The sequence below is a fragment of the Ochotona curzoniae genome, unplaced genomic scaffold (genome assembly GCF_017591425.1).
Source record: "Ochotona curzoniae isolate NIBS_2020 unplaced genomic scaffold, NIBS_Ocur_1.0 contig_883, whole genome shotgun sequence".
NCBI lineage: Eukaryota > Metazoa > Chordata > Mammalia > Lagomorpha > Ochotonidae > Ochotona > Ochotona curzoniae.
In genome coordinates, this window is record NW_024466599.1 from 51,418,891 (window position 1) to 51,433,811 (window position 14,921).

Here is a 14,921-nt window from a genome sequence, read left to right on the forward strand (position 1 = left end):
CCTCTGGTGAACGAATTTCAAGGTTTTTTTTCCCACAGGAAAATAACCTTTGAAAAAAGATTTCTTTATTTATTCATGTATTTATTTGAAAGGGCTATAGCAGGGAGCTATAAGAGGAACAACTGGTACACAATCAGCACACATATTGGATATGCTAGTGCCACATGCAGCATTGACGCATCATGCCACTGGGCCCACCCTCAACAACATCTTTTAATACCATCTCCCACCAACTTTCTGGAGTGCATTTCTATTCCCACTTAGCGGATAAAATTATATAAATAATCTTAAGAACACAGTCAATAGTAAGATGCAAGGAGTAATAAGATGTTTGGGTTTTTTTTTCACATTTTATTTATTTTTATTTAAGAGAAAGAAAGAGCTGCCAGCTCCTAGATCCCTCCCCAAATTCCCTCAAGTGCCAAGGCTGAACCAGCAGAATCCAAGAACAGGGAATTCAATCCAGGACTCCCACATGGACAGCAAGGAACCCAGGACATTAACAGGAGAGCCAGGAATCGAACCTAGGTTCCCCAATACGGTACATACATGTTTTAATCCCTCCAGACACGTGCTCCAGAAATGATGGTGTTTTTTAGTTAGATTTATTTATTTTATTTGAAACACAGATTTACAGGAGTCTGAGAGACAAAACTTCCATCTGCTGGTTCACTCTCCAAATGGCTGCAACAGCCAAAACTGGACTGATTTGAAGCCAGAAGCCAGGAGCCTCTTCCAGGTCTCCCATCAGGGTGCGCCAGCTGAAAGTCTTGGACGATCCTCCACTGCTTTCCTAGGCCATGAGCAGATTCAAACTGCCACCCATTTGGGATGCCAGCACCACAAGTGAAAGATTAGCTTGCTACACCACAGTGCCAGCCCCAGAAATGCTGTTTTGAGCATCCATTATCTGTTACTGTCCACCTTGTTTACTTGGAGACTGTAATAGTGGCTATGGTCACAAGCAGCTGATAGAATCCCTGAAGATCTGACAGCTCCAACCCCTCTACACAAAGCAGGGAAGAGGTACAACCAGACCCAGCATCACAGGCAAGCACAAGGGAATCCATAAGGCTCAGACCTCAGGGCTTCCAACAGGAAGCAGGCTCCAAGTGAGTCTGGGAAACGCTCAGGGAAGCTGATCCCAGCCCAGAGCTCTGTTCCCACGTAGACTTGGGAAAGGAAGCATGCCGGCCAGGCTGGGGGTCCCTGGGGAAACAGGGGGATGTTCCTACAAAGACCGTGAGAGAATCCAGCTCTGGGAATGTCTGAGCAGGGCAGCAGCCAGGACACACACAAGAGTTAGAGGAGCAACAGAAGCAACCAGAAAGGCCCAGAAAGAGGCTGTAACACTGTGATCCCCTGGCTCACAGAGGGGACCACTGCATAGCCCAATATAATGAGGGACTCACTGGGAATTTCTATAAAGGCTGGCAATGTTGGGTTGTGGGCAGGGACACATGGGAAGAGAGAGATGAGGAAGAAAGATGTGAGCCTTGCTCCCCATCTTTCATGGGTCTGACCTTTCCTGAAAAGGACTCTTTGCTGTTAGGAAGTATCCTGGAGTGATGGTGGCTCGGGAGGTACCAGGCTCCTCAGCTGTTGAACAGCCTGTTCCTCCTTCCCTGTGCAGGACACATAGAATCCACAAAGAACCCACATCGAGGCTGTGAAAGATGTTTCAAGTGGAACAGCAGCTGCCTTTGCCTGTGCTCCACTGAGGAACTTCCAGAAGGAGGAAGGGGTCTGAAAATCCATGTGCCTCACACCCTCACACAGTCACAAGCAGCAAAGAGAGCCTGAGACGAGCAATGGCACAGACCTGAGAAACAGGAGGGTGACTAGGTACACTCCAGTTGAGGTTGATTTCAGATGAACAACAAATAATGTTCTGTGTTAGAGTGTCCCAGATACTGCATGGAATATGCTGCACACTGATGCCTCTGCTTCAAATTCTTATTTCTGGAGTACAGGGGAGGAGCCTGGTACAACAACAGAGACACATCTGCCCAAAACACCCACAACACAACAATATCTCTGGTGTGGCAGTCTCTCCACACAGCTGCCCATTTGGAAGAGCAGAGCTTAAAGTCACCCTTGCCCCAGAAGCAATAGTTATCATTTCCTTTTGTTCTTCAACTGGACTTGACTTGAAAGTCTGCCATCTTTATCACATTGGGTTGAATACTTGTTTTAAGTTGAGTTTGCTTTGGATGCACTAGGGCTTAGCCTCACGGGCAAGAGTGCAACAGGAGTATTCCAAAGGACTCAGCAGCAGCAGCAAGACCTCTAAGTCGAACGCAGCCTTCCTCTTTCACAAAAAGCTATTGGAGTTTTCTGCTGGTTTAAACCTGTATCAACTCTCCTCCCCACAGCTCATCCAGAAGCATTTGACTTCTGTGGTCAACACAACCCTTTGTGTTCCTGCTGCTACTGCTGCCACTAACCAACACAGGATCAAATCTATGCTCCTTGATGACATTAGCTGATGTGACTCCCTGTTTGCACACACAGACGGTGAACACCTAAAGGTGCCTAGGTGAGACACGGTGGATTGGGCTGCAGTTGCCAACTGCGAACTTGGTGCAAGAGAAATTCTGCCCAGAGTCTGTGCCAGTTCCGCTTCCTTTTCACTTGAAGTGAGATAATTACATCTTACCCAGGGAATTTCTCAACTCTCCCTTCCAGATCGTTCATGTTCTCTGCCGATGTTGTGACAGAAGCCAGGGAGGACACCTGGTTTCCCACAGAGAGCTTATTTTGTAGCCTTTTTGGTTGCTGTCCATCTTCACAGTGCTGGAGAGGGAGTTTTTGTTTTGGAGCGTGGTTTACTTACACTCCATCATGCAAATGCTCCTTGCATTGAATGTTGGTATCCTCAAAGTAACAAAGCAGCAACCATTTCTAAAGTCCGGGGTACCCCGGGGTACCCGGGGGCTCTGTGTGAAATAACTGAGAAAATGGGGTGCTGCACTCACATTGAAGGTGCCTGTGTATCCCTCTTCACCTCCCCTCCTCTTGGCATTCTGACTCATGAGGCGAATCTGTTGTTACCACAAGGCCTTTTATACCTGTCAGCGCTCTGTAAAGTCAGATCTTCACCGTGTAGCTGTCCCTCTTCACTCAGGCTTCATCCCCTACACACACACACACACACACACACACACACACACACACACACACACATTCATGGCTCCCCCTCTCTTTGAGGTTAGTGTTAGCTACCCAGTACCTCTCTCCCTGGTAAAACCTTGACCGTCCCTTCCTCAGCCCTGTGTCCATTACCTGCTCAACACATAGGGAGCACTATGTAAGTACCTGCTCAAAAGAATTGGCGTGAATCCAATTAAACTGATTCCAAAGAAAATAAGTGAAGCTACCAAACGGCAGGTATATGCTTGTTCTAAGGGGCCCACTCAGCAGGAACAAAGCTGCTTAAAATAAGTGTTTGAGAGGGAAAGGCAGCACTGTGGCATTACAGGTCAAGATTCTTCCCCCGCCCCCCCCTTTTTATTATATTTTTAACAATCTTTACATAGTTAATCAGGGCATAAAGGTTCAAGGGCTACAGGAAAGTGGGTAAGACTATCATTTCTACACATTTTTTTTTATATCTGGGGCAAAGGGGGAGGTAGAGAGAGAAGCCCCACCCAGCGTCCCACCCACCCCAGGTCCCCGATGTGGGGCAAGCTCCGAAGGTCTTGCTCAAGTGGTTTTGATAGTTCAACAGTTATGAGAGGACAGAACAAATCAATCAACTACTGCAGCCATAGGTTGGCAGTGAAAAACAGGGCAAACGGAGACTCTAAGATAAACTATGTCAACCAGTGGATTCTGCAGTAATTTCTTCGTGCTTGGAATGGCAAGATTGGCAGCAATTCATAACTGTTGAACTATGAGGTTAATATTCTTCCTATAGCACCAGCAACCCATATGGGCACCAATTCAAGTCCCAGCTCCTCCACTTCTAATCCAATGCCCTGCTAGTGGTCTGGGAAAGCAATGAAAGATGGCCCAAGTCCTTGAGCACCTGCACCGACATGGGAGACCTGAAAGAAGCTGCAGGCTCCTAACTTCAGCCTGACATAGTCCTGGCCATTGCAACCATTTTGGAGAGTGAATCAGTAGATACACTATCTCTCTACCTCTTTCTCTGCAAAGAAAAGAAAAAAAAATTTTTTTAAAGCATTTAAAATGAATGCCTCTGAACTTGGCTAGAAGGGAACATTCTACCAAAGTCATAGTTTACATGGGAAGAACAGACTACAAATGCCTTCCTCTTGCCTTCTGCCTTCAGGACTCCCACAGGCTGAACATGTGGAGAGTGGAAGTTCAGAAGCCCATGCCCTGGAGCATGAACAGAGCAGGCCCTCAGAGACTCAGCTGCATTGGAAATTATAGGGAGAGGGGGAAGAAATCCACCCCCAGGCTCAGACAGGCACCTGCCACAGAACAACCTCCAAATGTGCAGAGCGCTGGACTGAGGCAAGGAGAGATGGCAGACAGGAAACTCTTCTTCCTTCCTGGGCGTGATCTCATCCAACATCAGATAAGAGATATGAACCTGGCCAATGGCAACAGTCAAAAAAGACCAAATAGTTGATTCTGGAGAAGGCTGGAAACAGCTCTCAACCACATAATAATGAGTGGCAGTTTGGACAATGTGTACAAAATCATCAGGAGCATATGTTAATTCTCTAACTCAAGTGGTGCTGGCTTGGATGGCCACAAACCACTGGACACAGTGGACACTGGCAGTTCTCCGAAGATCCTCAAGGATGAGCTGATGCAACACCTGCCCAGGATGGGGCAGGAGAGGGTAGGAGTGGGATGATGTACTAAAGCCTCAGAGATAAATGAAGGGATGTCCTCAGGAGCCTCTCCTGCCTCCCTGACCGCCCCCACACAGAAAGAGATGAATGAACAGTCCCCTGACAGAGTTGAAGGGTGTTGTAAAGGACAAACATCTGGATGACTAAACTGCACCACTAAGACCCCCGAGAAGGCATCAAGGTGTGTACACAGAATGAGCTCAGGAAGAAATGAATGAACACCTGTTGATAAAGATATGTATGCTGGTGGAAAAAGGCCTGTGCTGGAAGCGCTACTACACTGTCATGAAAGGTGTGGTTTTCATGGTGGCCAACAAGGCTCACTCTCCAACACAGAGTGCAGACAAAAGAAAGTGTTGCCAGGTCCAATCAGGAGCTCAGCTGTGTCCGTTGGGCCACTTGGGCAGTGAATCAGCAGGTGGAAGACCTTTTCATCTGCATCTCCTCTCTGTAAATCTGCTTTCAAACAAAAATCAATCAAATCTTAAAAACCAACAGACGTTAAACCCCATGGGCAAAATTATGAGATTTTCAGGTACCTTTCAAAGTCCCCTTAGATAAACATAGTCAGACAGGGCCAGGAAGAAGCCTCTAATAATACAGGATGCTGATGGACAAAAGAAACTTGGAGTAGGATGTGTAAGAACTCTTCAGACAACTCCACAATTTTTTGTCTTGGAAATGGAAAACTATTCTGAGACTAAGAGTTGCTTTAAAAGGAAGGTATAAGGCCCAATGTGCTAGTGTAGTGACTAAAGTCCTTGCCTTGAATACACCAGGATCCCATATGGACACTGGTTCTAATCCCGGCAGCCCCTCTTCCCATGCAGCTTCCTGCTTGTGGCCTGGGAAGCAGTCAAGGACGGCCCAAAGCCTTGGGACTCTGCACGGGTGTGGGAAAAGGCCTGAATGAAGCTCTGGGCTCCTGGCTTTGGATTGGCTCAGCTCCAGCCATTGCGACCACTTGGGGAGCAAATCAGTGGACAAAAGATCTTCCTCTCTATCTCTTCTCCTCTCTGTATATCTGTCTTTCCAATGCAAATATATAAAAATAAAAAAAGGAAGATGTATCAAAACAGAAGTCCACACCACAGCCGCTCACTCAGGCCAGCAACTTCTCAGGCCAGTTCTTATCAGCCCTCTGATCGTATCAGTTCTAACACGTCAGGCTTCCGCTTGGGCAACCGGACATTTCCTAAGCTCTCCTGAGAATGCTTGTCGGGGAGCTTAGGCACAGAGCCCAGCCTCAAAGACACATCTGGCCATAGCTCCAGCCCCATGGCCCCTGCTGCGGATGCCGGTGTCTGGGGCACAGTGTGGATTTTCCAAGTCACGATGCCTTCTCCACAGTGGGATAGCTGCCACCCTCACTTCAGGAGAACCATCCAGCCACCTCTACCCTCCCTGCCATGAGCACAGACACTGGCCCCTGGCCAGTGTCCCCATCCAGCAACCCCAGGAAGGACTGCCAGCCCGGCTGCGCAGGAAGTCGTTGCTCACACTGGGGAAGTTTGGAACACACAGGCCATTTGTTCTTCCAGCATTTACAATGGCCTCACAATGCTTTCCAGGAGAAAATGTGTTATGGGGGCAGAAGTGAAAAAACAAACTCCCTCTCCTTACATCCAAGGAAGGCACTATCTCAGTCACACATGGACAACAGGGCAGGCTGAGGGCAGGACTGGCTGGAAGGAGTGATCGGGGCTCTCCTGGGGATGTTTGTGTTCTGGGCTTCCCCCCTGAAACAGGAGGGCAGGTGGCCTCCTGGCCAGTGAGGACTCTTGTGTCTGGAGACTGGGAAGACACAACACATTGGAGAATTCCAGGTCTAGGTGTAAAGAGCATGTGGCCGGTGTGTTGGTGAATCTTCTGCTTGCCAGTGCCAGGACTCAATATGGGCACCGGTTCGAGTGTTGGATGCTCCACTTCCAACCCATCTCCCTGCTTGTGGCCTGGGAAAGCAGTAGTGGATGGCCCAAAGCTTTGGGACCCTCCACCCACGTGGGATACCTGGAAGAAACTAGTTTCAGATTGGCTCAGTCCAAGCATTGCAGCCACTTGGGGAGTGAGGCAGCATACGGAAGATCTTTCTGTCTGCCTGCTTCTCTCTGTAAATCTTCCTTTCAAATAAGAAATAAAGAAATCTTTAAAAGAGAGAGAGAGGGGGGGGGGGGAGGAAGGAAGATGTGTGTAAACAGGTGGCTACTGGATGCACCGTGTGGGGCCATCCATAGGACTATGTACCAAGAACACACCTACAGCTTCTCCAGGCACCGCCTGCCTCCACTGGGGGTAGGGAGTGGCTGTGGCTGATAACTGCTGTCATGCAAAACCCATCTGTCAGGTCCCCACTTTCAGAGTCAGGGATTCAGTGATTTCCCCCTCCCCCCAGAAATGAGCAGCACCAGGGAGCTCTGGGCCCCCTGTGACCCCAGGAGCAGCACAAACTCAGCCAGTACCCCGCCCACCCGGAGTGCCAAACCTAAGGAGGACACTCCTCACTCCCTCTGTGGGAAATAGTGGCACTCAGAGAAAAGCAGAGGGGTGCCCAGTGCCAGATGGCTTGGTCAATGTCAGGCCCCTCCCTTACACCTCTCCCCCCCCCCCATGTGTACTGCCTCTTAGCTGAGCCCCATCAGGCCCATCTGCAACATATCATGCATCTTTGTGATACCAGAACAACTGAGCATTTTACAATAACACTGAACACAGAAGAGAAAGGCATAGTTCAATATAATGAACTCCAAGGGGACACAGGAATTGTATCCACTCTTTACCTGGGCTAGAACACTGGTTCAAATCTGGGAACCTTGATTAGGAGTAGAAAACCATTTAGTTGGATAATTCTGTTAAGTCTATTATCCAGCACTTGGAATCTGAACAAGAAAAGATGGAACAGTCACATGTATTTAAGAACACTACCACAGTGGAGTTAAGGGGTGGGAGGAGGGGACTGGTATAGTGGCATTGCAAGTTAATCCTCTTTCTGAAATGCCAACATCTCTTATGGATGCCAGCTTAATTCCCACCTACTCCACTCCCAATCCAGCTCTCTGCTATGGCCTGAGAGAGCAGAAGAGGATGGTCAACTCCTTGGGCCCCTTGCCCACACGGGAGACCCAAGAGAGGCTCCTAGGTTCAGATTGGCTCAGCTCCCACTGTTGCAGCCATATAGGGTATAAACCAGCAGATAGAAGAGCTATCTCTCTGTAAATCTGCGTTCTAAACAAAAATAAATCAATCTTTAAAATAAAGAAAAAACACCAGCAAAAAGAAAAAAAAAACCCTTATGGCAAAATAAAGTACTTGGGCAAGCACAAAAGATATAAGCCCAATGGTGTTAAATAACATCTGTATAAATAGCTTAATGGCTTATAATTTCCTAGAAAATTGTGACAGACTAAAATTAACAAATATGCAGGGAACATGAACAGATATTTTACAGAAATAGAACTACATATGATCTTTTTTAAAAATTTATTTATTTCTCCTCAGCTGTAGGCAACTGCCTAAGTCACATTGTACCTAGGCAAGTGTTACACTGCTGGGAGAAAAGTAATTAATAGCTAGCAGGCATCCTGGGCCTGGTTAATGCCAAATTTGTGTTAACTATACCAGTGTGCCAACCTAGTTGCCTATTCCTTTTTTTCCCAGGATATGTGGGGGGCAGATGCTAGCACACCAGCAGGCAAGGTCTGGGGACACACTCATAGCTTGTGTGGGTCTTGGATGAGTGGGTGAAGCAGCACACTGGCACAGCACACCACCAGAGGATCAGGCTCAGGGATCTGCGCATGTGCAAGCCCAGGGTCCTGTGGATTGCTCAGGTCTGAGACATGTGGGAGGGAGGACTGCTGAAGGGGAATGTGACAGGTGAGGAGTGACTTCTGGGGGACTTTCACCAACCAGGCTGCTGCACCTGCAGATCAATGAGGGAGCTGAGACCGAGTAGATTAGAGGAGGGAAACTGGAGGACCTTTTGAGACCAAACTAATGTATCTCCTGACATGGGAGACCTGAGCTGGGCTTGTTAGTATCAACCACTGTCTATTGGCATACACAAAAGCCATGGTCCTGTCTGGCAGGGCTCAACCACAGTATCCAACAGTGTCAGGGCAGGGGCTGGACCATGCTAGGATGGGCCATGACACTAACCAGCACGCAAGAGAACCAGGTCTAAGAGCAGATTCTGTGGCAGATGTGTGGACTCACCCTGTGGGACTCCCATAGCAGCTGGTTTGCTCAAGGGCTGGGAGTGGTGATGGGCTGAGTTAGGTATGACTATGGAACTCACCAACACTCACTGATACTGGGATTGGGAACAGGCCAGGCTGGTATAGGGTTCAGCATCTGCATGTCCACCCAGGAATTGGGTGTGGGGTGGGCCAGGCTACAACCTCCACCAGCACACACAAAGGCCAGCATTGGGGGCAGGGGGACAGACTGTGCTGAGTAGGGACCTAGCACCTGCTGGCACATGTCAGATCTAGGTCTAGGAGTTGGTTTGGTGGGGAAACTTGGGGAACTTTTCTGGTGGGCTGTGAGTCAGAGCTGGTTGTCGGGCAGGATGGGCAGGGCTGCTTCACTTATCAGCAGGTGTGTGGGTTGGCTTGAGGGGCCGGGAGACGGAGAGGTGTGGTCCTGGCAGGATCAGGCCAAACCATAACACACTGGCATGCGCGGGAGCCAGAATATGATGTGGGCCATGCTGGGAAAGGCTAGGCTATCACATCTACTGGTTTGCATGAAAGCCAGGGATGGGGGCAGACTGGGCAGAGCTAGGCTATAGCACCCACCAGTGAGAGTTGGAACTGGGGATGGGCCAGGCCAGGTCAGGCTAATAGCAAAGACCAAGATGGGGGAAAGGCTATGCCAGGCAGGGTCAGAGCAACCACTGTGGTTGAAAGCAGGCCTGGTCAGGGAGATGAAGGGATACCCAGGCTGGGCTGCAGGTCCCACTGGTGAGCATGAGAACCTGAATGGGGGTGATGATTTGGGCTAGACTTGGCTGCAGTATCCCTTGGCATGGGTGTGGACTGGGTTTGGGGTGTTTTAGACTTGGCTAGGCTCAAGCACCTGTTGGTGCTCACAGCAGTGTAGGACAGGCTGGGCTAGGTCACTGTACCTGCTAAACCATGCGAGAGCTGGGGGTGGGGGTGGGCCAGGCAGGGCTTCCCTGTAGCATCCAGCAATAAGAGCCAGAAAGGGTGTGGGCTGGTCGAGCAAGGCTGCCATACCTGCCAGGATAGGAGGTGGGCCAAGTCAGGCTGGGCTAAGAACCTACCAGTATATATGAGATTTATGACTGGGAGATGAACTGATAGAGGAGCTTGGGGAACTCCTCTATCATGATGCAGTCCCTGGAGGTGAACACAAGAACCAAGACTGGGAACAGCCCAGACCAAGCCAGGTTACAGTATTTGCCAACATAAGTATAGGTCAGGTCTGGGGCCGGGCCAGGCTGGGCCAGTTCATAGCACCCACTATAAATGTGAGAACCAGGACAGGGTTCAGTGGGTTAGACTGTAAAAGCAGCTAGTTCACATTAGGACCAGTACTGGGGGCTTTCCATGCTGCACTAGGATGTGGCATATACCAGCATGAGCTGGAACCCTGTCACAAGAAGAAATAAGATTAGAGACAGTTGTCTCATCCACTTTTCCCTAATCCTTGACCCTAATCAGTGGTCCACATGGGCATACATCCTTCCCAACTACATAAATGTCATCAAAAGGAAAAGGAATTTATCATTTAAAAAAAACTGTAAGAGAAAAGTAAAGGTCACGGCATTTTCTTTAAGTAGCTTAGTCCTTTAAAAAATACAAAATTTAATTATTTTTTGTTTGAAAGGTTGATTTACAGAGAGGAGAGATAAAGAGCTCTTCTGTCCTCTGGCTACTTGTTCAAATAGCTGCAACAGCCTGAGCTGAACTGATCCAAAGTCAGGAGCCAGGAGCTTCATATGGATTTCCCATTCCGGTGCAGGATCCCAAGGTATTGGGCCATCCTCTATTGCTTTCCCAGGTCACAAGCAGGGAGCTGGATGGGAAGTGGAGCAATCGGGACATTGAAAGGCACCCATGCAGTATGCTAGTGCTTGGAGTTGGAGAATTAGTTAGCCAATGCACCAGCTCCCACAAATGAGCTTTAAACATTCAAAGCAATCACTAGAAACATGTAACTGCATTGCATAAAACATATGCCAAACAACAGAAGTGGATGGGAATTGACTCTGGGCAATTTCAACTGCATTATCATTAAATTTACAGGAGTCAGCTTTGTGAGTTGGTTGTTTAATGACTCATGAAATGAATTGCCTTAGCAATGAAGGTCAGGGAACTCTGAGCTCCCTCACTGTGCTGCTACATGGCACCGGCTCTGTGCCTTCTGCCCCTGGTCTCCACAGTAGGACAAACATGGTACTGTGCCTACTGCTCTCCTCTCTGTTCCCAGCCCCACCCTGGGTGCTACTGCATTCATAGCCTGGAATGGGTCTGACCCAAAGTGTTTACACCATGGAGACCAGCAGGTGCTAACAGTCAGGGCCTTTTCAGGTTCTGTGTGTGAGCTTGTTTGGTTTTCTTGAGAAAGGATTATTTCCCTTCTATGGGCTCACGACCACAGATATCTCAAGTGTTACCAACATGCACCACTGTGAAGGCCATGGCAAGCAGGCACTCCCCTTCCCCACTGGGGGGAGTGTCTGGCAATGGACAGGACCCTGCAGAAGGCAATTTGGCAGCCCACACCAAATGGTCACAAGTTGGGCCCTCTTCCCCAGCTCTGGCTCTGCCTGCATGGGCAGGAAATAAGGTTCTCCTTGATTAGAGCCTGCAAGGTTTGTAGGACAAGACGCAGGAGTAAGCCAGCATCTCGTGACAGCAGACTGATAACAGCAAACACAGCCTATCCATCTCCACCCTGGACTGTCACAGCTACAACAAAGGGGGAACCTGGGGGCTCAATGACAGATAAAGAGTTCCTGGGCACAGGAAGCAGAAAAGGCAAGACACAAAACAATGCAGTTTTTCAGTATAAAAAGGGGAAGGAGCCCAACGCAATAACGTAGCGGTTAAAGTCCTCGCCTTGAACGCGCCAGGATCCTGAATGGGCACCAGTTTTAATCCTAGAGGCCCCACTTCCCATCCAGCTTCCTGCTTGTGGCCAGGGAGAACAATCGAGGATGGCCCAAAGCTTTGGGACCCTGCACCTGCATGGAAGACCCGGAAGTTCTTGACTTCAAATTTGGCTTAGCTTCAGCCGTTACAGTCACTTGGGGAGGGAATGAATGGATGGAAGATCTTCCTCTCTGTCTCTTCTCCTCTGTGTATATCTGCCTTTCCAATGAAAATAAATAAATCTTTAAAATAGATAAATAAGTAAACAAAAAAGGGAAGATACAAATGCTCTATGTTTGCATAAACACACTCCAATGGACAGATTTGTACCTAGGAAACCATCATCCTAGCTCAGAAGGTGGCTATGGGGCAGATTGGGAAGGAGAAAAATTGGCTTCCATGTGCATTTTCTATACTGTTTCGATTCTGAATCTATCTGAATGTATTATCTATTCTAAAATGCTAGTCCATGATCAAATGATATTTTTGCACCATGGTTTGTCACGATGGGATCTGAGTTAAAGTAGCAGCTTCCTTTCATACAAGTGCTTTGTGAATAAAGAAATAAAGAGGAAATCATGCTTCGGCCTTGTGCAGCTGGGCACCAAGGTTTACTCTAGAACTTTGCAAGGAGAGCAAGCATCACCAACAGGGACACGGCCAAGGCCAGTGCAGAGGAGGCTGTGAGTGTGCAGAGTCACAGGACCTTCCTCTCACGCAGGGCTGGTCCCTACTGCACCAAGCTGCGTGGGGATGTCTCCTGCCTGGCAGCCAGGAAGCACCATGTGGCATCTTGGGCAGCTGGAAGACAGAACGGGAGGCCACCAGAGTTTAGGAGAAAGCAGGCAGGCGGTGGTGACAGCAGAGCATCCTCTAAGGGTATGCCTGGAACACGCTCAGCTACCCTCATCACGCTGGTACACCACCAGGTCCCAGAGCCACAGATAACTCCTGTTCCTGGCCACACCCAGGTTGATGCCACCAGAGTGTGCCCCTGGGACAGAGCTAGAAGGAGCAGACAAATTGCCAGTCGGTGACAGTACCCTCCTTCCATGGACAGCAACGTGACAGTGGCCTTCACAGTTCTGGAACAACGTGGTACCCCTGGTGGCTTCCCACTGTCCCTGTGATGGGCTGTTATAGTCTAGCCCAACTCTCCCACTCTACTCCTTCTCCCAATCACCGCCCCTCACCACCCCCCCTCCACACACACACACTGCTCAGCAGGCCATATTCCTTGAATAGGTCACACCTCTTCCTGCCTAAAGGGGCTCACTTTACCAGACGCTGAATCAAATAACGCAAAATCCCACAGTTCTCCAGGGAGGAGTTCTTTGGCCTCCTTCCACAGGGCTTATCTTGTGAGGTCAGCCAGCCTTAAGTGTAGCATTCACACATGGCCCTCCCAGATTGACTCCCCTAAGTTAGGGAGTACCACAGACCCCAGGAACAGGATTTCAGCTGGACCCATGGGTTCTGCCCACACTAGCCTCTCCCAGTCCTCCCAGTCCTAGGACAGAGTGATGTCTGTGTCCAGGGATCTCATCAGGGGTTGCTGCAGGGCTAGGAGAGGCAGGGTGAGTTTTGCTAGAAAGTAGCACAAGTGAACTTTCTGGGCTAAAAACAAATGTTTTATATCATAATGGCAGTGAAGATTAGGCAAATATGCACATTTGTCAAAATGCACTGGGGCTGGCAAGGTGACACAGCGGATTACAATCTTGGCATTCCATATCAAAGTGCTGAGTTGAGTCCTAGCTGTGCCTCTTTTTTCCTCTCTTAATTACTTCATTTGGAAGTCAGAGTTACAGAGAAAAGAGATCTGCCATCTATTAGTTCAGCCCCAAGATGGCCCCAACAGCTGGGGCTGGGTCAGACCCAAGCCAAGAGTTTCATCTAGATCTTCCACTAGGGAGATGGGACCCCAAACACTTGGGCCATCCTCTGTTGATGTTCCCAGATGCATTAACAGGAAGCTGGGTCTAAAATGGAGCAGCCAGACTCACATCTGGGATTGCCAGCACCACAGGCAGTGGTTTTACCTACTATACCACAGCACCTGCCACTGCTCCTCTTATCATACAGCTTCCTGCTACTGTACCTGAAAAGGCACCAGAAGACACCCCAAGTCCTTGGGCCCCTGCACTCATGTGGGAAACCAAGATGGAGATCCAGACTCCCAATTTCAGCCTGGCCTAGCCCCGGCTGTTGAAGCCATTTGGGAATTAACCAACAGATAGAAGATTTTTCTCTCATTCTCTCTTCCTGTCACTCTGCCTTTCAAATAAATAAATACATCTTACAAAAGAAAAATCTTATGCTTAAAATATGGTTCTTTTGGGCCCAGCATGGTAGCCTAGTGGCTAAAGCTCTTGCCTTGCATGCACCGGAATCCCATACGGGCACCAGGTTCATGTCCCGGCAGCCCTGTTCCTCATCCTGCTCCCTGCTTGTGGCCTGGGAAATCAGTGGAGGACAGCTCAAAGCCTTGTGACCCTGCACCCACGTGGGAGACCCAGAAGAGTCTCCAGGTTCCTGGCTTCGAATTATCTCAGCTCTGGCCATTGCAACCACCTGGGGGAAAGAACCAGCAGATGGAAGATCCTCCTCTCTGTCTCTCCTCTGTATAGCTAGCTCTCTTTCCAATAAAAATAAATAAGTCTTTTTTTAAAATATGGTTCTTTTGTGTGTGAATACCTTTAATTTTTTTAATATAGGGGGAAAAGTCTATCAAGCAAAAGACGATAGATGCAGCAGGATTCTGCTCTTCCCCAAGCCCTACCCCACATGCTCTTTGATTCAGAAAATAACTAATCACAGACTGGTGCACAATAAATTAAACCTTCACCTGCAGTGTTGGCATCCCCTGTGGGCACTGATTTGAGACCCAGCTGCTCCACTTCTCGTCCAGCAGCCTGCTACTTGTTACGGCTCTTGGGAAAGCAGGAGAGGACAGCCCAAGAAAGCTCCT